Source organism: Dreissena polymorpha, chromosome 1 (assembly GCF_020536995.1).
Source record: "Dreissena polymorpha isolate Duluth1 chromosome 1, UMN_Dpol_1.0, whole genome shotgun sequence".
NCBI lineage: Eukaryota > Metazoa > Mollusca > Bivalvia > Myida > Dreissenidae > Dreissena > Dreissena polymorpha.
Window position 1 is genome coordinate 101,851,879 of NC_068355.1, and position 26,764 is coordinate 101,878,642.

Below are 26,764 nucleotides of genomic sequence, written 5' to 3' on the forward strand. Positions count from 1 at the left end.
AAAAGAAATAAAACGCGTCGCAAAAAGTATGCGTTGTCGGCAGGATTCGAACCTGCGCGAGAAGATCCCAAAAGATTTCTAGTCTTTCGCCTGAATAACTCGGCAAAGACAACTTCTTTAATTAGATATCCATAAGTAAACAGGCAAAAAGGCTGATCGATCTTCGAAGAAATCGCGGGAAATCATAAATACCAGGTGCGCTACCTTAAGTAAATTAATTAGGCATGAGTGCTGGGACACACTCCAAGTCCTCACATAATGCAGCCTCAGGCGCGGATGAGCCTCATTAACTCCAAAACGCACACACACATTTTGATTCCATCATTCTGCAATCGGATCTTCAATGTGTAACCTCGCATATCGTGTACATAGCTGAAAAGGCAAAATGCCTGAAAAAAAGAAAACATGAAAAGTACGATAAAGTGGGCCTTCCAGTTCACAAAGGATCGATACAAGCACCACCCGCTACCGATGAAGAACAGCAGAAACAAGAAGAAACAAGCTCGAGGTCAAGATCAAGATCGTCGACAGCCTCACAAGTAGATTTACATGCAATAGCACCACCCACGGAAACTGACGCTAAAAAGAAAAAGAAGACGTCCCTCGACTTTTGAGAGGAACAGAGGGTCGACATAGTATATTTGCTCAAGGAGAACACTAGTTTTTACACGAAGAACAAGACAAAAATGAAAAAAAAACACGGCAAATAAGGCAGACCTTTGGAATTCAAACGCAGTAGAGCTTAATCTTATCTCCGGATCAATGTTGAATACATGAACCTGGTTTGAGAGCATCTGGGCTGGTATTCATAAAGCTCCTAAGGCAAATCTTTACATAAGCTAGATTTAAGGGAAAATTTTAAAATTCAATTTTCTATTGAAATTCTAATGATTTCAGTTTTATAATGCCAAAATACTGTTCTTATATGCAAAATTTACTTAAATAAACCAATAAATAAAAAAATGACACCAAAATAAAAGAGCAAAAGACTTAAGGAATTTTTAATTATTTAAGGAATTTACCCTTAGGAGCTTTATGAATACCAAACTTAATATATTGGTGCAATATGCACGAGAAGATAATACTATGCAAGAAAAACACATTTTAGTCAGAATAAATTTCTCTTATAGGTTACAGTTTACTAAATACGTTTGGTGTTCAATGCTATACCCTTTAAAAATGGAATGTTATTAATTTGGAGACACAATTCTCTGTATGGTCACGTGCCACGACTTTATTTTTGAATTTTTCTGTGTGCATGTGGTAGGGAAAACGTTGTATACTACAAATTCAGCGTTTTGCTTTTAGGTTGGAAACTACACGAGACTTTGACAGTTGGTGGGAAACCATCATCCACTGGAGAGAAGCCGGTAAAAAGATGGCCATACAACAGTGACCGCTGATTCGCATAGAGTTCTTTCTTACATACTGCATGACCTATCTTTTTTATTGCTTAAATCAATTTGTCTTGGAATGCTGTTTAAGCAAAGGTATGGTCATGAGGGTGTCTACGCGCAAAAGTTTGACTTTATTTTTTGTAAGAGTTATTGCTTTTTTATTGAACTTTTTAAGGAAATATTTTGGTATATTGTAACACGACAGTTTCGCACGATTTTCGGAATAAGTCGTGTTTAATTTATTGAAAGTTGCAACCGCATTGTTGAAACGGATTTAGCAAGCAGTTGCAAATCGATGAAAAAAAGTTGCAACTTTGCATCTGCAAATGCCCTGCAACCATTAATGAAACGGCTCCCAGGACTGTAAGACAAGAAGATATGTTCGGCAACAATTACATTGTATTTAATTCATGACTTTATTATATTTCAAAGTGTTCTTAGATTAAGCAATTTAATGCATAACAGAATATTAACTTAATTCACAACACAAAATATTAACAGCTTTTTTTAATTGTTTGAATTACCTGAAAACATATATGACAACTAAGAAAGGTATATTTGGTAACCCTATAAGAAATGGTTTGAGCAAATTTGAAGGTTTTGTTCATTCCATTCAGCATAGAATGCACAAATTCAACAGAACCCATTTCTTTAAATTTATTTACCTCACTAACAATTTACCCATGCGTTAAATCTGTTTTTCCAAAAGGGCACACAGTTTTGCACAAGTACACACACACACACAAAACAGAGAATCAAATACATGTTGTTGTTTTTTTTTTCAAATATTTAATCCATCTTTTCAGATAATTATGGATATATTTGTTCAAACCGCACAGTGTGTTATTTCAGTAAACAAATAATAACAATGACTGATAAGGACACATCAACAATGATGACATTCTATACACATAGCATTATTTCCTTATGTTATTTCTCAGCAAACAACCATTCACTACTGCCTATATTCCTACTCAACAAGCGACTAATTTCTTTGTGGGACTATTTCTCCGCCACTGGACTTTCCAACTCCATGATGTCAGAGCCTATCTCAGACTTGAACACAATGGCGAAACTCTCAAGCGTGCGCAGGCTCACCAAGGCCGCTGTATCAGTCTTGCAAAACCGCGGCACACTTACCACGAGCACACGCTGGCCTTCACTTCTTTTGTGTGTCTTATACTGCAATTTGTTCTGGTTGCCAGAGAACAGTATGTGAGGGCATCCCTTGAGAATGAAGAGTACCTCATCATAGTATGGGTAGCAGCCAAGTGTGTCAGGAGCTGCAGATCGTCCTCCAGACTGCTGTAGCGGTAGATGTCCTGCACAGGCTTCCCAGAGGTACCAAGCACCCGTATTCCTTCTATTACAGCCTCGTATGGGTTGGTTGCGCAGTGCAGGGTGGGGTACCGGGCGGCATGGGAGAACATGCACCTGTGTAGGGGCTGCTGCAGGAGCGTGTAGTTACAAGGGTCAAACTCACCCGACAACACTACCACATCTGTGCATGCAGCCAGCTGCACAAGATAGTCGTCCAGTGACTTCATTGCCTCCACACTGCCAGCTACAATGTTCTTTGTCAGGTACTTTGCCTTAGTCAGACTATCCTTGGTTTGAGTATCTTTACTCAGTGAGTTGCCAGCAACTATGACTGCAGCTATGTTTGCATTGGCTGCTTGTTGCTCGGGACAACCAAGGTGACACGTTACCATGTCAACAAACAATTTCAGATTGAACTGCTGCTCGCACTTGGGTCCAATCTCTAGGCCTGATACAAATACCAAATACCTAGAATCAAAATTTAATGACAAAAATAATAATTCTATAAAGATAAGTAATGCCTCAGTCACAAGTGGCGTCACAGTCACAAATAATCCGGTCCCCGGGCAATGTTTCCGATCTCCAGGCATCGCGAAGACTGTTCAGTACGATGAGCCAATGGCGGCTGGCCAATGATCCCACGGTCACCGGGTCATTTTGTAGCATTGGTCGGTGTCCAGACTACTTTTAAGTCTCACCCAAAATTCCACCAGACGTCAGGCAGGGTAAGGAACCGAGTCTAGATCGAAAATCGAAAAAAGATTAGACGACAAACGCATGGCTATCTCCCAGCAACCGCCCGACATCTGATTTGTTAAATGAATATCATGACGAGCACTGCCCGGCGTCTGGCAGTTATTGTGTGGAGGCTCTGTGGCAAGCAAACGGCAAATGTATATCTGCCCGGTAAATACCTTGAACTTTGCAGATACACATACAATGACTCAGATGCCAAGCACACGCCGGGCAACATCCGTAGTCCGATCCTCCGATCCCCCCCCCTGATCCCAACTCAGCTCCCTCCCAGGCCCGACGCCGGGCAAACTTTCAATTTACACCAAAAATTAAACCGGATACAACCCATGCTACAAAATGACCCGGTATCCATGCAATCATCAGCTGGGCGCCAGTCCAATGAGCGTAATAATACGTCCGCTGAGTCTACTTGTGACTGAGGTATAACATAGATGGGTTTTCACTCGCCCCAGGCCATTTAGGTTCATGGTAATGAAGGGATTCTTCTCCATTTGTTTGTTTTTTTTACATTTATTCTGTCAAATGAAGTGTTTTAGTGTGCTTAAAACCTAAAGAAACATAGCTATAGCATGATTGACAACAATTAATTTTAACTCTGTTTTCACTGTATGCATAGATGATTTATTCATATATATGTATACATTATACTATCAGCTCGACTTAACTGATTTCCCAAAACATTTGTCCGACAAAATTATCATCCCATCCATTACCTGATAATCCCAAATAAACTTTCATTTTTAATTAAAGCAAATTCTGGAAAATATTGACAATAAAAGTGTTCAAGAATATAACAAAGTTTCGCAATTTTTCACAAGTATCAAAAGGCTTTTGACATCTTTTTTATTAGTTTACTTGTTAAAGATATGATGAAATAGACGTTATTTCAGAACATAGGTATTCCCACTGAACAATTTGTGTGCATCAAGTACTGTTCATATTTTATTACAGTCACTTATTGACAGTTGAATGATAATTTGGATTTCATGCAACATGTGCAAGTCATTTTCAGAAAATTGGGATAATGTAAAAGTAATGTTTATGAAATAAAACAACATTTGTTTGTATTTGTGTTATCAGTGTATGTTGATTTTTGTATTTTAGCAAATCCTATGAAAATAAATACAGAAATATTTCAATGTTTTCTGAGATGACCTTCGGGATTTAACTTCTTCAATTTGTTAGGAGTAAGCTACTTTGCGAAAAGTTTTACCTGCAAATCATGTTTTAAAATATGATACAAGCTAATTGAATATTGAGGTGTTTTATTACACTAAGTGTTGGATGTTTGGGGCTTGATTAAGCAATGAAATACAGACGCATATTTTAGCACATCTGGGCATCCATATTATTGCCCTCTTAATGAAAACGCCTAAATTTGCATCTTTAAATCCAATTAACCTGCTCAAGGTTTCCTAGAATACCAATTTTAAATATGATTTATGAAAAATCGGAAATGATATGTAAATTCCTGGCTATTTTTGACTATCCCAATCTTCTGAGCTGGTATATAAACATTTGTATAGATCAATAAGACATCATACACATCTTGTTTCTTGAAAAGTCCACAGTTGAAGAATGGCAAGCCTTGTAATCACTGTCTGTTGTTTGGTGTTGTCTATGGGATGGATTCGTATGTTACCGTAAAGTAAGGAGTAACGTTTAAATCTAAGATGTGAAAACAATCTGTTTGTCAGCTGCATGGATGTATTGTTTAAAATTAAAAAAACATTTCCCGTAAATATCGATGTCAATTAATGTTAACATAACAAAGAATTGAATTTCAGTTTAAAACATATAATAACATGATACTACCATTTTCTTTTTTTTATCATGACCTAGGATTTGAATATAAACAAGACAATATCATTTTTAGTTTTAACGTATTTTATTGTTTATACATTTACATCTATGCTCCTGTGACATATAATTGGCAAATGAAAATTAAATTTTTGTATAATTATATAAACAAGCAATCTGAAAAGAAAAGAACCAATTCCCCGTCCAATATGCACATAACATTATAAGGTGAACATTATGATACCAATCGGGGACATTTAATTGTATCACACTTAATGGCTGTGCAAAATATTACATCCTTGAAATCATTCTTATACTCATTTTCAGTTCTTATAATACGACTTATTACTGATTTTTATTTTATTGTAACAAATATTTCCAATTTATAAACTAAAGTATATCTTACTATGATATTCAACACAGTTTATATATTAAATATCCCTTTGAATGTTACGTCGCAGATTGTTATAGTTTTTGTATGACAATAGGTTGTGCACCTATAGAAGCCCATGCTCATACCATACTAGCGATTCCGAAATTAAGTGAGGGGCTAATGTTGTGAAGAATGGGTAAGTTAATTTCATACATACATACAATAAGAATGACCATGTTGAAAGGCTGATGGCAAGATACAGGGAAGTTTCTGAAGAAAATGTCCAAAGAACAGTTAACCAACAGAAAATCTAAATGGGTACCACAATAACATATTTTGAAAAATTAAAGATAAAATTAAATGAAACTATATGTGATGAAATATTGCAAGTTTGATATAAATAAATTAAATAACAAGAAGACTTGAAAGGCCCATATTCACTCCTCTGAGATACAAAGGAACTGACCTGTTCTATGCTGCCCAAGATACCATTAGAACACATGTTCTGACCAAATTTCATGAAGAGTAAACCTATATAAATGTAACTTTTCGAGTGCTTACACGGTTTTACTATAGCTATATAAGTATAACTTCCCTGCCCAATGGATTTCAACAGACCCAAACTACCGTAAAACGCTGTGTATAACGCGCATTTAAGTAGTACGCGCATCTACTTTTTGAAGCAAAATATTATTATTATTAATTTATTTATTTTTGGAGTTGGGGGAGGGGGTTACTATTCTTGTTCGATTTATATGCGTGTACACATGCATAAGGTATAATTTTACAAAATACCATAAACAGATATTCGGCGAATATCTTGATTTTGAAATTTACGAAGGTAATATTGCTGTTGTTTTCACAGTTGTTATTACCGTTTTCAACGGAATATAAATCCGATACATCTGTATATATGTCTAAGGTACACCTTTGTACGAAGATTTAACTAAACAGCATTAATTACACGAAAAAAATATATGCGTCAACACAAATGCAGTATGAACATAACTGTTAAATAAAACAACATCGCTTCGAAGAATAAGGCTTTCAAACAATTTCACAAACAGCGCTGAGATCATGCCCAATTCATTGACATTTCCACAATGTGTTTCAAATGCATTTTATCCTGTCACTGTTTAATGTATCAATACATTCACTGTTTTCGTAATTATCCCACATCTATGGTATAGAAAATGACTAAATAAATAAATTAATAAATACAAAATTAGCAAAGTATCATATAGTGTTGAACTGCATGGGGTCTTTACAAACATTTATACTAGATATGGTTGCACATTTGTTACTAGATTTAACCATACCATGATCCAATACAATGAAAGAATCTTATACTTCATAAGTTCGGACATAGGGGCACATTTTAATTTTCATAAAAACAAGACCTATTGTGTTACAACCATGTTAACTAACGAACGTAAAACAAAGCTTTGAACTTACAAATGTGTGAACTTACAACCCTGTGCATCTACGTGTGCGTACACATATTAAGATCCGCACCAAATCTTTCATTCAATATTATTTAGTCTGATATTTGTTTTAAAGAAATTAATAACAGCGTTCCACATTAACATTATCAATAATGAACATGTAACTGAGAACAAGAAATAAGTACCTAGTTGTCTTTCCATACTATTTCAACAACGATTTAGTATAATCAGCAGAAACTGCCAAATGTATGTATGTCTTATGAGTAGTAAGCTCACATATAAACACACAAAATAACCAGTAACACAGTCTTTGCACGAACCGAATATATTTACAAAATATCTAAGTACTGAACGAATAAGACAGCATTAATAACTTGAAGACCCACGTGCACCACCCTAGGTTGAATACTGCTCGATAGTATTACACCATTGGACAATATCATATAATATATAATAAACATAAAGACATATCCAAGGCTTTTATGCGCAAAATAACTACACGAACGAACGACTGAAGTGTCGAATTGTCTTTTAACATTGAGTATCATCGCTTTTACTTTTTCGTTCTGGTATGTTTTCGGGTTTAAAATGTGACAACAGTTGTACATGTACACGCCAATGAGACAAGTTGATTCTGTTTGTCGTATCGACGCTAATTTTTGTCGTTCTAGCGTGGTGTCGTATGGGCGCCTATCAAACCCATCATTACCCCATAACAATACAAAATAAGTATTGATGCAAAGCATCAAAGGGCGTCGGGAATTTCAGTGTAAAAGGCACTCAATGAAGTTTCATGGAACGATTTTTTTTCTACTGTAAATATTAATATATTGGCCGATTATTTTAAACAAAATAGAAAAAGCTACTGGTATAACCATTATCTATGAGTTTGTGTTATAACCCCCAAATAACCATTATCTATGACGTTGTGTTATAACCCCCAAATAACCATTATCTATGATTTTGTGTTGTAACCCCAAAATATTTCATAGTTCATTTTATTTACATTGGTTTCTTTTTTTTTACTGGCATCCGCGTGCAGTTTTCATTAATGGAACAGAACTGTGTAGGTTTTCAAAAAATCTGCTTCATCTTGTAAGCGTAATTTCATATTTTCTCAACTTAAAGGGGAGATGATTCTGAACGTATTCTTACGTTGCTCATTAACGATAGCGGTTGAGTACTCATTGATATGAAAACACTGTAAACGTTTTAATGTGTTTACGACCCCCCCCTCCCCACCCTCTCACACATATATTTCATGGGCATAAAACAAAAAATGGTTACAATAAAACAGCATATTTATTTAAACTAAAATGTCTACATCAAAACAAAAAGTTAACATAGAACACAAATAAAATAATTTGATTCTACTGGGGCTCGAACCTTGGGCTTCACACATGTGAAGCGAGCGTGTAACCGCTACACTACGGAACCGCTTGAAAAATCACCTTCTGACTAAGATACTAATAAGCTATTAATAGTCGGTTTAAATGTAAACCCGGAAGTTTAAACGCTGGATAGTGAGCGGGGTTAAAGGTCCATACCAAAGGGTCCATACCACTGGCAAGATACGGGTCAGGCCTGCGGCCTTCTATATGCGGTTCTTAAAAAAACCTGTCGGAGGACTTGGTAGTAATGAGACTGGGGTGCTGTGATGGTGCTCCTCATTGATAAGCGGCTGCTTCCTTTATCAAGACTCATAATTACAATTAAGAATACGTGTCGCGCTTCGCGCTCTATAGCGCCTTTATTAGTAACTGAGTTATTGCTAGGATAGTGGAACAAAGAAGTTTTGTTTTTATACAAAACCAGAAAGTTTCACCGGTTCGCGTATATGCCCAGTCCCTGTGATCTTTTATTATTGCTCAGTCTCTGTGATCAGTTATTAATTAAAACAATTAGCTTTGCATTATTGGCAATTAATGTTGTAGTAAATGTAAAAGGCACAAATGCAGTACTTATTTACAATAATTTACACAAAAAATCACCACTATGCAAGATATTCTGACAACAAAAATATATACATTGATCCGTAAAATAACTTCTCCTCCCATAAGGGAAAAAAACGTATTACATACTAGTCGCCGCACTTCAGTTCGACGCCAATGACAGATATCAGGTACCGTTATTATATCACTTCGATCAACCTTTCAATATAAGCTAAAAATCAGAAATTATTTGCGGACAATTTTACAGGATATTCAGCAAAACCTCCTGTTCTTATTAAAATCTGTAAATAGAAAGTATTATTTTTTATTGATCATAACCTTCTTCGTGGCCTAGTAGTTGAGGCGTTAGCCTACGGTGTCGAGACGGTGCTAATTGTGATCAGTCTGTTAGCCTACGGTGTCGAGACGGTGCTAATTGTGATCAGTCTGTTAGCCTACGGTGTCGAGACGGTGCTAATTGTGATCAGTCTGTTAGCCTACGGTGTCGAGACGGTGCTAATTGTGATCAGTCTGTTAGCCTACGGTGTCGAGACGGTGCTAATTGTGATCAGTCTGTTAGCCTACGGTGTCGAGACGGTGCTAATTGTGATCAGTCTGTTAGCCTACGGTGTCGAGACGGTGCTAATTGTGATCAGTCTGTTAGCCTACGGTGTCGAGACGGTGCTAATTGTGATCAGTCTGTTAGCCTACGGTGTCGAGACGGTGCTAATTGTGATCAGTCTGGTAGCCTACGGTGTCGAGACGGTGCTAATTGTGATCAGTCTGTTAGCCTACGGTGTCGAGACGGTGCTAATTGTGATCAGTCTGTTAGCCTACGGTGTCGAGACGGTGCTAATTGTGATCAGTCTGTTGCCATTACGGTGTCGAGACGGTGCTAATTGTGATCAGTCTGTTGCCATTCAGACTGTTTCAATCGATGGGTTACGATAATTGCTTGGAATATAGAGATGTAGAGATGGTATACTAGTGGCCATCCCCATAATCACAAGGGTTTACAATTTTATATAAAAAAAATGATGTACGCAATTGTAAAACTTCTAGATTTAGAAATGCAGGACACTGAACTGCTTGTAAAATATGAGAAAACGTTACACTAGTACATCCGCTCAATTTTAAGGACTCGAAGATTCGTTAGTCCCCTGAAGGAACCGCAACCAATATACACTTGAATGATGTTATCGAAGTGTAGTTCTTTGAGCGATTCAGCCCAGTCAAAACGTCCTACACCTTGAACCAACCATTGGGCACCTTCTACGGTTGCGTCTCCAACGAATACTAAACGAGAAATATTCGACGACGGTGTACAATTCGACTCGAATGGAATAAATAACCTGCAACGGAGATAGATCTTCACTTCTGAAACAGACAAATTTACAGACACAGGTTCCATTGTTAAACACGATTGCTGACCAACTTAATTAACACGGATTAACTTCTATAACTCCGCCACGCCCTCCAACCAATACAAGTCCAGTCACTAATGACAGCTTCCAGAATGCTAAAACGTGTCTTGTATCCATGTCTTGCAGATTTCCAAGTTTATGTCTGTAGATAAAACAAGATATACAAAACTATTTGACTACGAATCTGTATTCTCTGTTAAATAGATCTCTAAATTTTAAACAGTCTAATCGGAAAATGCACAATTCCATCATATATTGCTTAAAATGTTGAAAATGTAAAATAATATCATACCAAACAGGTCTAATCGAGTATCGTTTGGATTGTATCGCAATTTACACTTTACGAAGCGTATGGCAGCAGGATTACCAGGGTGCAGAATCAACTGGGTTTTCACGGGGTTACACACGTGCTAGACAGAATGTAATCACACCGTTAAGAACTTTATTTTCGCAAATATCTCAAGTTATTGAAATACATTTGCAAAAATCTTAAGTCCATAAAAGACAGTTTTTCTTTCAGTTTGTGCCGATATCTTAAGGTATAAGAATTAATCCTTGAATACGTCTGAAATCGGTTACAAAATTTCACCTTGCGTGGCGCATAGTCGTGCAGTATGTATGGATTTTTTTAACAAGAACACAGGCTTATTAAATAAAGTAATTATGATGTATTTCGCATTGCCATACATAAGCAGCATAGAAATTTGTCGTTTATGCACTAGTTGCATTTTTAAAGAAAAATTCTTTTAAAAAGTTAATTGGAAAAAAGCAGCATTTATCGGTGTGTAACATCCAATAACGTTTAATTGAGAAAACTCAACAAAGTCACGTGATCCTGCACCCTGATTACCTGCCCTTGCTACTACGTGGAAGGGTAAGGTACATATTACCTGCCCTTGCTACTACGTGGAAGGGTAAGGTACATATTACCTGCCCTTGCTACTACGTGGAAGGGTAAGGTACATATTACCTGCCCTTGCTACTACGTGGAAGGGTAAGGTACATATTACATGCCCTTGCTACTACGTGGAAGGGTAAGGTACATATTACCTGCCCTTGCTACTACGTGGATGGGTAAGGTACATATTACCTGCCCTTGCTACTACGTGGAAGGGTAAGGTACATACAAAAATAGCCGGGCAACAACAGCAACAACAACCTGTGATGTGTGATTGCAGACGATCTAAATAAACTTGGTATAGAAAAACTAAGTTAAAGCTCATAACATAACCGTTCATTTATTCACCGTGCATAATTTGAGTAGTTCGGCGTACACGTCATTTTGATCAATTATGTTATTTCTTGCTAATCTCTGTGAATATTGAGTTAATCGCTATATTCGATAATGTAGCGAATAACCCCACCAACGAATTGCCCCATGCTTAATAACGTTCAAAAATGGTGGTGATAGGATTCCGTTATATTTATATATTTAGTAGGTTTTTTTTCATTTATATGGTGTGCTAAGTTTATGAATCATACTTTTATATTTCATATAAATGTCATGCCAACGTAAATTTACTATACATTTGAATGTACACATGTATCTTATAATTATAAAGTGTGTAAATTTTGTTTGTTACCGAAATGTTACAAAATGTTTCCTTAAACGATTTATCGACCTGAATATGGGATCGCGATTGTAGTAAATATACATGTAAACACAGGTTACGTGAATTTTTGTTAAACTACTGTTATGTCACAATGCAGTACAGTAGACAAGTCATCGTGTACTCTATTTTTGTAATTTGTGCCTGTACGAAACGGGTACCGGGCTTAGGATTTGATAGATTGATGATCGAAGTGTAAAATCATCCCCGAAATTACTTGCTTTGTTTCACTTTGTTCACAAAGGACGACACAGATTCACAGCACAGATAACGATTCCTCAACCGGATGATGTAATTGCCGTTGAAGTAAATAAATATGTTAACACATGCTGACATCAATAACTCGCATGGCTAAAGTATATATACTAAAAGACTGTTCGTGTATTCAATAAATTGTTCATATAAGTTTTCGTTGTTGCTGTGTTTTTTACCAAAAGACAAATGAATAATAATCAAGTAAGACATTTACTTCTACAAGTGATATCTTTACATAAAAATAAATGCACAATAATGTACATATCAGATAGTTCTGATGGAAACTGGCATAAGGCTAATATTAGGAAGGCATCACACCAAACATGACGTATTGATCCCCTAGACTAATCAGTATTGCTAATCATACACTTTCAACTAAAGATCCCATTTTATATGAAGGGCGCAAAAATGCTTGTGTTTAAATCTCAAACCCTATCCCTTTTCTTAAAAGTATCGCTAATTGCATTAAAACATTCACGGCTCGGCATTGCGGGCTCTATGGATTTACTAAAAGAATAATTATTATCGCGCAGTCATATCACAACTTTCGGTACACAGTTGCTCAAAAAGCAGTCCGAATGTTAATTTTTAACTAAAAGATTATTCAGATCATCAATGATCATTAATAACTCGTGAGATACAAAGTCATTATTTGTTATCTTATTATATCCCCCGTTCCAATTCGGCTACATATATACATAAGTAAATTGAATTTTGCAAATTTCTCACTGAAATTTCAAACTATTGCCTAAAGGAGTCGGACCCTTGTCCTGTATATATTCCATCATAATGCTGCTTGATATATACGTCTCATTAATTCTTTTAATTCGATTTTGATCCGCGTAACACACGTCGAACTGGAGTGTACGGTGCAAGGGGAAAACCCTTGCGAATTCGTATGTAATGATACCTACCCGGACTGGTATCAATCATCATGTTTCAGACTTCTTTAAAATTAAATCATGTGAAAGGGGCAGTTCTTCTATTTCACATTTCATATACCTACATTATACATCATTTTAGCTGTTCGCTTGCGAACAACTAATGTTTGTATCAAACAATTCAAGTAAGTTCGCTCTTAACTACGATAAACCTGATAACTGCCGCATCTTCGCGAGAAAGATTTGTATAATTTATGTAAGATGTTTGAGTGAAATGATTTCCATTGCGCGCACATCGCGTCACAAAGTTTACGAATGTTAAATGGGAATACGATCGTCTATATTGGACGCCAAACAGAGGCATAACCCAATTCATTTTAAGATATCAAGCGCACGGTGCACCTGCGAGTTCATTTCTGTAAAAAGGCTGATATTTTCCAGAATTGCCTTTAAACTGTAAGTGGTTTGCGTTTATTTTGCATGATATTGTGAAGCAATATATGATTCTTAGGCTGTTTTGCCATGTGGTCGAATGACTTAGCGATTTTGATGAAATACCGCAATTTTGACTTGAAGAATTATAATATTTGAATGTAACGGCATTATATGTCTTTTAATTGACGACGATTTCTTTAAAAAAAAACTTATTACGGAGTAAATACAGGTTAATCACATGTATATCAACCCTTAACTAAAACTATCGTATTAACGTAACAGCAGAATGTTTAAAGTTTGGGGAACATAGATTCGGTGGTAAAAATTTAGGGTCGATTCCGGGTGCAGGAATAATTTGATTTAGACTTGATGACAAATTTTAAATTTAAGGACCGGAAACATCTAGGCACGTCGTTTAAAGATGATTAAAGATTCACTACTGCACAACTGTAAATCGCGTCAGTGCAAATCAAGATGGCACGAAACCAAAATAGAAACTTCTGACGAACACATAACAGTTATCATTTTCGGAGAGCGCAAGGCTTCTTTAATGAGTATTCATTCCTGTTAGTTCCGCAGTTTATTTGGTAAACATAATGTTGTCATTTGCCGAATCTAATGTGAATAATGTAGCCATTTGCTATAACCTATATGTAAAATGTCGCTATGTGTCGTACCTAATGGTAGAATGTGGTTATTTGCCGTATTATTCATAACATTTAACACCCTGCGTTTTGTTGCATGATCAAGAGATAGTAAATTTAACATGGTTTTCATGCAAGGCGTGCTTTCAAAGCTCCCATACAATAAATATGAACTTGAGTACGTGAGTTGTAATTCCTAAACAAACCTCAGCGCTGCTTGGGGACAATGTTGCTTGAGTCCTGAATCAGGTTGTGTATGCAACACATTTCACCGTAAATCTAGGCAACCGTCTGCTGAATCATGTCCGGTATGCAACACATTTCACCGCCAATGTATGCAATCTGCTGAATCAGGTTCGGTATGCAACAAATCCTACCGCCAATGTAGGCAACCGTCTGCTGAATCAGGTTTTGCATGCTAGACATTCAACCGCCAATCTAGTCAACCGTCTGGATTTCCACCAATCAGCTGGCGCCCGCCATATAGTGCATACAGTCTATGACGCTTACGCACGCGAGTAAAGTGGGATTTGAAAATGAAGCAGGCGCGAGCTCAAAAGAGGTCGTGGTGACTATGTGCGCTTCTAAACTACAAATCAAATTTAAGCCACTGAAAGCTTTTCGATTTTTCTTTAGTTTAACTAATACATTGGGCATTATTCTTCTAAATTGAAGGTAATAGTTGTATGTAATGACCATAAAGCTATACATTGATGTAGAGACAATAAGCGGTTGCAGACTAACGTTAACCTGATATTTTAAATATAAAAAGGGGCGTAATTCTGCATAATTGCAAGTCAATGCTATTGGCTCTGATCAATGACCTTGTATGATAATCCCGAAGACATGCTTGATTTTTTAATTGAATTTTTCGTGTTGCTAGCAAATTTTAAACACAATTTAATCTTGCACGCAAAATTTAACGTGTCTTTTATAAGTACAAAGCGGGAGGGGGCATAATCCTGGAAAAAAGCTGGTCGCAGTTATAAGTGTTGGTCCATTAACCCGGAGCACATATACAAACTTTTATTTTAATATATTTTGTAGATAAGTAGGTCGAACGTAATTGCACGCAAACGTTGAACTTCATATTCTATGTTCAAAAAGATGGATAATTCTTCTTAATTGCAGTTCACTCATCTTATTACTGAAATGCCTTGTCCTAGTGTCTGTGCGTAAATGAAACTTATTTGACTCCATTTTTCCAATCGTCTATGCGTAACTGAAGCTTTTGCGTATCTTAGTCGGGCCTTTCACTATTCGGTATTAAATATTTCTTTGTCCTTTTAGCGGATACATCACATAATTGTTAAGCATATGATAATGCTAGTTGAGGTTGTTAAAACATACCATCATAACCATGACAACAGTTTTACAGAAGTTTATATAAGTTTATTTGCCCTCGTTATGAACATATTCTGGTTTCGCAGTTGTCTTATTTATATATATTATTTATATCAGTAAAAAGTCAATATTCAAAGTGTAAGTCATTAAACCAACCGTCCACAGACTATAATGTCATACATTTTTAATGCCATTAAATTTTTTAAATGAACTTAAATTAAAATTCATTTAACGCTATTTCTCTTTAAAGAATTGAGTTAATTGATTCTTGCGTTGCATAATATATAAACACATGAATGCCGATTTAATATACAGGTATTACACCAACAAATACTAAATGAAACAAGGTAAACTTATTATGAAACAGCGGTTGAAGACATATATTGTAATATATTCGTAAGGATTCTTTTCTAAACAGATTGATAAACTTCTTTCCCGTCGCACGATTCCAAATGGATGGTACACCCGCTCGTGAAGTTTTTGAACTCCCCAGTGATTCCAAAGTGATAACTGAGTGGAACATTCTGACCATTGTGCAGAATGGTCCAGTTTTCTCTGTTGGGGGTGAAAACGCGCTGAAATGTAAATGTTAGGAATAACGTATTATAAACCTCGTAATAACTCGTATACATTTATTACTTTTATTGGTATCATAGATCTGCAAACATTATTTCCATTATAAATGTATGTAATTCAATTTGATTAACTTTTGATTGTAACTATACAGTTGCGATTAACCAGGAAAAATGTATTGTGTTAGAGGAGTGGGCTTTACAATAAAATCCATCGCATTTGTATCCAATAAGGCACACATCTTCTAAAAATTATCCTTATGGGTAGATCACCTTAGAGAGCTGGTTTCGAAATAAACCCCCTCTCAGTGGTCGCCCGTATGTTGCATTGCACGGTTTGAATTCTCCTTGAGGGATATATCACTATAACGAGTAGACTCAAACTGTTCACAGTGGTCTCCCATACTGTGCTCTGCGGTTATAAGTATTTTAAACCCTTTACCACTTAGATAAGTATTTTTAACGCATTAGTAGTCCAGTCCCTAAAAAAGTTAAATATAAATAAAGAAATTTCGTACTATATTCAATTTTTAAAGGCTTCATTTTCAAGCCTAAGCTTCTGATGAGCAGCAAACAGCATAAAATCTGAACAGGCTGCGAGTAACTGCGAATGTGACATAGCCATTTTTACTTGGCTTCTGAGTGAGAAAGGATTAATAAAGGGACAATTTTCGGAGCGCAATTTTCAGACCGCGAAACATTATTCCTTGCCAAATAATATGGCTTCACAGTACACAGGAATGCACACAACCTTAGTGTTGAAGATCTGGAAGCCATTTCCGAATACGAAGTCAATGTAAAACGTTTCGTTGACGTTGTAGACGTTCTCAGGAGACGGACAGACTGAACACACTTGCGAAACATCCGTGTTGAATACAGAGATGAGACTCAGGAACTGGTCTTCAAGTAAAGAGATATGCGATCATATTGAAACTCTTCGTTATTAATATGGGTATTCGGTTGTTTTCGGTGTTGTTACGCACAAATGTTAACCAAAATCAGACAATGTGTCCCGCGTATGCTAAATGTTAATCGCATATTGGGTATTCAAATTGATAACATTTTGTTGATTGTATCTAAAAAACTGATTTAAGTCGGCATTATGATATATATATATATATATATATATATATATATATATATATATATATATATATATATATAATAAAAGTAAAAACACGTGTCTGGGATTTTAAATATATATTGATTTAGCCAACGCGTTTCGCATAGCTCATCAGGGCATAATACAATATATTACAACGTCAAAATGTCATGGAGATAACGTCATATCAATTATGACGTCATAACGTCAATAAATATTAAATGAAATTTAATTTGGGTTTAAATACATGTATAAAATGTTGTTCTTTTGCTAACCTAGCTGAAATATTGTTTGAAAATAGCTTATAAAATGGAAATATTTTAAATTTTGGTTCATTATGTGAACATTCATCTAAATGTTTACTTAAAGGCATCTGTCTTGTTGAGGGGTCTCGCATTTGTTGTTCATGGACAGATCGCCTATTTCTAAGTTTATCGCCAGTTTGACCTATATAATATTGTTTGCATCCATTGCATAATAATACATAAATCACATTTTGTATATCACATGACATATTAGTTTTTATTTTGAACACTTTGCCATTAAAATCAAAAGAATTCCCTTCAATAATATAACCACACAGGGCGCATCTAGAGTCATTACATTTGGATACTCTTGGTTCTTGAGATGAAAAGTAAGATTTGGTTAACAGACGTTTTAAATTAGATGGCTGTCGCTTACATTTTATTATCTTCTGATTTGAAATTATTTTATTCATAACCGGGTCTGTTTGTAAAATGTCAATGTTGTTTTTTAATACGCTAAACAGTTCTTTATTTTTTGGATTTTGTGTTGAAATAAATGGAATTATATTACTCTTGTCTTTTTGTGTTGATTTTGAAAGTAATTCATGTTTAGGGATGGAAAGTGCTTTTTTAATACCTGTATTTATAATAGATTGTGGATATTTTCTTTGAATAAGTGAATGCTTAAGTTCATTTAAACGTTTTAGTTTTAGTTTATCATTCGAAACTATGGTGCAGATCCGTTTTGCTAAAGTGAAAGGAATATTTATCTTTGTGTGTTTATTATGACACGAGGTAAAATTAAGATATTGTTTAGAATCAGTTTCTTTGTAATATATATCAGTATTAATTTCAGTATTGTTTTTTTATAATCAATATATCAAGAAATGGTAACTCGAGTGTGCTTGTTTGCATTGTAAACTTGATATCCGAATGTAAGTTGTTTAAAATAGTATAAAAGTTTTGAAGTTCATGGGGAAATGTTGTCCAGAAAATAAAGCAATCGTCTAGAAATCTTTTCCAAAATGTTTTTATAAAAGAAAGAAATTCATCATTATAAATTGATCCAATTCTTGCATATAGTTTTTGTTCTAAAAATCCCACTACCAATGTAGCGTATGTTGGCGCGAATTTAGTACCCATTGCAGTCCCTTTAGATTGGTTGTAGTACTTATCATCAAAATTGAAGTTATTATTTTCAAGTATTATTTTTATGCCTTCTTTTATAAACCGTTGCGAAAACCTTTCATTAACCGAATCTGGATATTTTTGAAGCCAATAATCAATAGCTTCTAAACCAAGAGTATGCGGTATATTAGAATATAAATTAATTACATCAAATGATACTAATGTACTTGACTCTGGAACTTGTGAAGGTATATGTTTTAGGAAATCTATGTTATTTGTTATATTGCTAATGACATATTTTACAAACGGTTTTAACAAGATATCCAATAAAGAACTTAAACGACTTGTTTCACAGTTAGTTCCAGCGACTATTGGGCGAAAGTTTAAATCGTCTGGATCCATTAACTCTATATATTCTGAATTGCTGTGTTTAATTGCATCCTGAATGATTTTACTTTTATGAATTTTTGGAAGACCATAAAATAGGCTTGTTTTCCATTCGAATTTTACTAAGAAATCATTTTCCTGTTTAGTTAGTTTATTATTTTCCTTTAGTAAATTGCGTATTTTTGAAAGTGTTATTTGACTACCATTATCAGGGATTGGTTTATAATATTCAACGTCATTTAACATTGTTAATAATTTTCTTCTATAAAAGTCTGTATTCATTATAACAATTCCGCCACCCTTATCTGCTTCTTTAATAGTTATGGATTTGTCTTCTGCTAATAAATCTATAGCTTTTCTTTCTTTTAATGATATGTTATGTTTAGTGTCATTTTCCATTTGAGAATGTTGAAGGCAAAGTGTTCGAGTAACATTTATATAATGGTCTAGTGTATTATTTCTATGTTTAGGTGGATAAAAGGACGTTTGATTTTTTACAATAGAATTGTTTGTATTATTATGATCACTATTATTAAAAAAACTCGTTAAGCCTAAGTGATCTATGAAAATCATCCACATCTTTTATTTGATCATAAGAATCATTTTTATATTTAGGTGTTGGTGTAAATTTAAAACCCCTCAATAAGACGTCAATTTCAGTTTGAGATAATGATCTTTTTGAAAAATTGTAAATTTTTGTAAATAATTTTGATTTTTCAGCTAGGTTACCTAAAGTTTCTATGTCGGACTGCTCCACTCCCTGCCTCCTTCTAAAAAATCAACGTTAAATTCGTTTGGTTTGTCGTCGTTATCTTGCAATATGTCGTCGCTCGTATTGTTGTTGTTTCTATAGTTTCTTCTGTATGAAGACCTTGTGTTATCTCTTATATTGCTTCTGTTTGAAGTGGAATTGTTTCTTTGGAAATTGTTATGTAATTCGATGTTGGTATTATTAATTTTTAAAAGAACTTCTCTTACAATACTTTCCACATCTATATTTTGTAAACAGCTTGTTTGATTTTTTTGCAGATTTCTTCTTTGCGAATGTTGTTTATTGGTGTTTCTTTCTTGACTGTTGTAGTTGTATGTTGTTTTCAGATTTTGGTAGTTGGTGGTATTTTTTCGGACAGCATCCGCATATGAAGAGGGTTGATTTTTGTTTACGAAGTTTTGTTTTTTAAAGAATGGATTTTTATTTTCATGTTCCTTTATGAATTATTTTTCGTATTTTGAAAGCCATTTTTCATTGTTTCCCCATTTCGTATTTTGAAAGCCATTTTTCATTGTTTCCCCATTTCCTTTCACTTTAGCGAAACGGATCTGCACCATAGTTTCGAATGATAAACTTAAACTAAAACGTTTAAATGAACTTAAGCATTCACTTATTCAAAGAAAATATCCACAATCTATTATAAATACAGGTATTAAAAAAGCACTTTCCATCCCTAAACATGAAGTACTTTCAAAATCAACACAAAAAGACAAGAGTAATATAATTCCATTTATTTCAACACAAAATCCAAAAAATAAAGAACTGTTTGGCGTATTAAAAAACAACATTGACATTTTACAAACAGACCCGGTTATGAATAAAATAATTTCAAATCAGAAGGTAATAAAATGTAAGCGACAGCCACCTAATTTAAAACGTCTGTTAACCAAATCTTACTTTTCATCTCAAGAACCAAGAGTATCCAAATGTAATGACTCTAGATGCGCCCTGTGTGGTTATATTATTGAAGGGAATTCTTTTGATTTTAATGGCAAAATGTTCAAAATAAAAACTAATATGTCATGTGATATACAAAATGTGATTTATGTATTATTATGCAATGGATGCAAACAATATTATATAGGTCAAACTGGCGATAAACTTAGAAATAGGCGATCTGTCCATGAACAACAAATGCGAGACCCCTCAACAAGACAGATGCCTTTAAGTAAACATTTAGATGAATGTTCACATAATGAACCAAAATTTAAAATATTTCCATTTTATAAGCTATTTTCAAACAATATTTCAGCTAGGTTAGCAAAAGAACAACATTTTATACATGTATTTAAACCCAAATTAAATTTCATTTAATATTTATTGACGTTATGACGTCATAATTGATATGACGTTATCTCCATGACATTTTGACGTTGTAATATATTGTATTATGCCCTGATGAGCTATGCGAAACGCGTTGGCTAAATCAATATATATTTAAAATCCCAGACACGTGTTTTTACTTTTATTATATAATATTCACAATCTGGATTATTACATTTTACTTATATAACTATATATAACGGATTGTGCAGCGTGTTCATGGGACCGAAGAGAGCAAAACTTGAAGAATTGTCTGATTCGTCGGATTGCTCGAAATCAAACTCGAATGAGGAAGTCATGGAGGAGGATAATAGTTGTTTCTTAAAATCAATAGACGATAAACTGTCGCTGATATTGACCGCAATTAACGATTTGAGCGCGGCAATTGCAAAAAATAATAATACTGCCATTAGGAAAGATGACATTGTCGCTGACATAAAATCAGCTGTACATGAAATTTCTCAAAATATACCGAAGCCCGAAATATCCGTGAATCACGAAAATAACGAGGAAAACAATAACATATTTGAAAGAGAAGCACTAAAAATAAAAATGGAAATATAAAATATATGGCACAACAAAATGGAAATACGAAAAAGTACGTACTGGTCCATGATAAAAAATAAAGGCCATTTTGAAAAATATTCTAAATGGTTAAGATCAACTCCAATGTTAAATGACGTTGAATATTATAAACCAATCCCTGATAATGGTAGTCAAATAACACTTTCAAAAATACGCAATTTACTAAAGGAAAATAATAAACTAACTAAACAGGAAAATGATTTCTTAGTAAAATTCGAATGGAAAACAAGCCTATTTTATGGTCTTCCAAAAATTCATAAAAGTAAAATCATTCAGGATGCAATTAAACACAGCAATTCAGAATATATAGAGTTAATGGATCCAGACGATTTAAACTTTCGCCCAATAGTCGCTGGAACTAACTGTGAAACAAGTCGTTTAAGTTCTTTATTGGATATCTTGTTAAAACCGTTTGTAAAATATATCAATAGCAATATAACAAATAACATAGATTTCCTAAAACATATACCTTCACAAGTTCCAGAGTCAAGTACATTAGTATCATTTGATGTAATTAATTTATATTCTAATATACCGCATACTCTTGGTTTAGAAGCTATTGATTATTGGCTTCAAAAATATCCAGATTCGGTTAATGAAAGGTTTTCGCAACGGTTCATAAAAGAAGGCATAAAAATAATACTTGAAAATAATAACTTCAATTTTGATGATAAGTACTACAACCAATCTAAAGGGACTGCAATGGGTACTAAATTCGCGCCAACATACGCTACATTGGTAGTGGGATTTTTAGAACAAAAACTATATGCAAGAATTGGATCAATTTATAATGATGAATTTCTTTCTTTTATAAAAACATTTTGGAAAAGATTTCTAGACGATTGCTTTATTTTCTGGACAAAATTTCCCCATGAACTTCAAAACTTTTATACTATTTTAAACAACTTACATTTGGATATCAAGTTTACAATGCAAACAAGCACACTTGAGTTACCATTTCTTGATATATTGATTATAAAAAACAATACTGAAATTAATACTGATATATATTACAAAGAAACTGATTCTAAACAATATCTTAATTTTACCTCGTGTCATAATAAACACACAAAGATAAATATTCCTTTCACTTTAGCGAAACGGATCTGCACCATAGTTTCGAATGATAAACTTAAACTAAAACGTTTAAATGAACTTAAGCATTCACTTATTCAAAGAAAATATCCACAATCTATTATAAATACAGGTATTAAAAAAGCACTTTCCATCCCTAAACATGAATTACTTTCAAAATCAACACAAAAAGACAAGAGTAATATAATTCCATTTATTTCAACACAAAATCCAAAAAATAAAGAACTGTTTGGCGTATTAAAAAACAACATTGACATTTTACAAACAGACCCGGTTATGAATAAAATAATTTCAAATCAGAAGATAATAAAATGTAAGCGACAGCCACCTTATTTAAAACGTCTGTTAACCAAATCTTACTTTTCATCTCAAGAACCAAGAGTATCCAAATGTAATGACTCTAGATGCGCCCTGTGTGGTTATATTATTGAAGGGAATTCTTTTGATTTTAATGGCAAAATGTTCAAAATAAAAACTAATATGTCATGTGATATACAAAATGTGATTTATGTATTATTATGCAATGGATGCAAACAATATTATATAGGTCAAACTGGCGATAAACTTAGAAATAGGCGATCTGTCCATGAACAACAAATGCGAGACCCCTCAACAAGACAGATGCCTTTAAGTAAACATTTAGATGAATGTTCACATAATGAACCAAAATTTAAAATATTTCCATTTTATAAGCTATTTTCAAACAATATTTCAGCTAGGTTAGCAAAAGAACAACATTTTATACATGTATTTAAACCCAAATTAAATTTCATTTAATATTTATTGACGTTATGACGTCATAATTGATATGACGTTATCTCCATGACATTTTGACGTTGTAATATATTGTATTATGCCCTGATGAGCTATGCAAAACGCGTTGGCTAAATCAATATATATTTAAAATCCCAGACACGTGTTTTTACTTTTATTATATAATATTCACAATCTGGATTATTACATTTTACTTATATAACTATATATAACGGATTGTGCAGCGTGTTCATGGGACCGAAGAGAGCAAAACTTGAAGAATTGTCTGATTCGTCGGATTGCTCGAAATCAAACTCGAATGAGGAAGTCATGGAGGAGGATAATAGTTGTTTCTTAAAATCAATAGACGATAAACTGTCGCTGATATTGACCGCAATTAACGATTTGAGCGCGGCAATTGCAAAAAATAATAATACTGCCATTAGGAAAGATGACATTGTCGCTGACATAAAATCAGCTGTACATGAAATTTCTCAAAATATACCGAAGCCCGAAATATCCGTGAATCACGAAAATAACGAGGAAAACAATAACATATTTGAAAGAGAAGCACTAAAAATAAAAATGGAAATATCAAATATATGGCACAACAAAATGGAAATACGAAAAAGTACGTACTGGTCCATGATAAAAAATAAAGGCCATTTTGAAAAATATTCTAAATGGTTAAGATCAACTCCAATGGTAATACCAAAACATTTACAGAAAAAAGAAATACCGAATGAAAATATCGATCAGAAATCAGTTAGAGAAAGGGCCGTATTGAATGACTTCAATATCCAAACAGAATTGCAGTCATTACGTGCTTCTTCAAACTGTGAGAAATTCAAGCGCATCGACGAAGAAATATTCAAATTGATAAATTCAAAATGCAACGGAAGAACAGCACGGACACTGGTAGAACTTTGGAAAACGGAAACGCAACGAAATGAAGAAATTTCACATAAAAGATGGGGAAACAATGAAAAATGGCTTTCAAAATACGAAGAAGAATTCATAAAGGAACATGAAAATAAAAATCCATTCTTTAAAAAACAAAACTTCGTAAACAAAAATCAACCCTCTTCATATGCGGATGCTGTCCGAAAAAACACCACCAACAACCAAAATCTGAAAACAACATACAACTGCAACAGTCAAGAAAGAAACACCAATAAACAACATTCGCAAAGAAGAAATCTGCAAAAAAAATCAAACAAGCTGTTTACAAAATATAGATGTGGAAAGTATTGTAAGAGAAGTTCTTTTAAAAATTAATAATACCAACATCGAATTACATAACAATTTCCAAAGAAACAATTCCACTTCAAACAGAAGCAATATAAGAGATAACACAAGGTCTTCATACATAAAACTATAGAAACAACAACAATACGAGCGACGACATATTGCAAGATAACGACGACAAACCAAACGAATTTAACGTTGATTTTTTAGAAGGAGGCAGGGAGTGGAGCAGTCCGACATAGAAACTTTAGGTAACCTAGCTGAAAAATCAAAATTATTTACAAAAATTTACAATTTTTCAAAAAGATCATTATCTCAAACTGAAATTGACGTCTTATTGAGGGGTTTTAAATTTACACCAACACCTAAATATAAAAATGATTCTTATGATCAAATAAAGATGTGGATGATTTTCATAGATCACTTAGGCTTAAAGAGTTTTTTAATAATAGTGATCATAATAATACAAACAATTCTATTGTTAAAAATCAAACGTCCTTTTATCCACCTAAACATAGAAATAATACACTAGACCATTATATAAATGTTACTCGAACACTTTGCCTTCAACATTCTCAAATGGAAAATGACACTAAACATAACATATCATTAAAAGAAAGAAAAGCTATAGATTTATTAGCAGAAGACAAATCCATAACTATTAAAGAAGCAGATAAGGGTGGCGGAATTGTTATAATGAATACAGACTTTTATAGAAGAAAATTATTAACAATGTTAAATGACGTTGAATATTATAAACCAATCCCTGATAATGGTAGTCAAATAACACTTTCAAAAATACGCAATTTACTAAAGGAAAATAATGAACTAACTAAACAGGAAAATGATTTCTTAGTAAAATTCGAATGGAAAACAAGCCTATTTTATGGTCTTCCAAAAATTCATAAAAGTAAAATCATTCAGGATGCAATTAAACACAGCAATTCAGAATATATAGAGTTAATGGATCCAGACGATTTAAACTTTCGCCCAATAGTCGCTGGAACTAACTGTGAAACAAGTCGTTTAAGTTCTTTATTGGATATCTTGTTAAAACCGTTTGTAAAATATGTCAATAGCAATATAACAAATAACATAGATTTCCTAAAACATATACCTTCACAAGTTCCAGAGTCAAGTACATTAGTATCATTTGATGTAATTAATTTATATTCTAATATACCGCATACTCTTGGTTTAGAAGCTATTGATTATTGGCTTCAAAAATATCCAGATTCGGTTAATGAAAGGTTTTCGCAACGGTTTATAAAAGAAGGCATAAAAATAATACTTGAAAATAATAACTTCAATTTTGATGATAAGTACTACAACCAATCTAAAGGGACTGCAATGGGTACTAAATTCGCGCCAACATACGCTACATTGGTAGTGGGATTTTTAGAACAAAAACTATATGCAAGAATTGGATCAATTTATAATGATGAATTTCTTTCTTTTATAAAAACATTTTGGAAAAGATTTCTAGACGATTGCTTTATTTTCTGGACAAAATTTCCCCATGAACTTCAAAACTTTTATACTATTTTAAACAACTTACATTCGGATATCAAGTTTACAATGCAAACAAGCACACTCGAGTTACCATTTCTTGATATATTGATTATAAAAAACAATACTGAAATTAATACTGATATATATTACAAAGAAACTGATTCTAAACAATATCTTAATTTTACCTCGTGTCATAATAAACACACAAAGATAAATATTCCTTTCACTTTAGCGAAACGGATCTGCACCATAGTTTCGAATGATAAACTTAAACTAAAACGTTTAAATGAACTTAAGCATTCACTTATTCAAAGAAAATATCCACAATCTATTATAAATACAGGTATTAAAAAAGCACTTTCCATCCCTAAACATGAATTACTTTCAAAATCAACACAAAAAGACAAGAGTAATATAATTCCATTTA

At 33.8% G+C, this 26,764-nt stretch overlaps 1 pseudogene; it reads right to left on the bottom strand.

The window, feature by feature from the left end:
- Window positions 1–2,399: 2,399 nt before the first annotated feature.
- Window positions 2,400–3,964, bottom strand: LOC127841512 (DNA polymerase delta subunit 2-like; annotated as a pseudogene).
- Window positions 3,965–26,764: the final 22,800 nt, after the last annotated feature.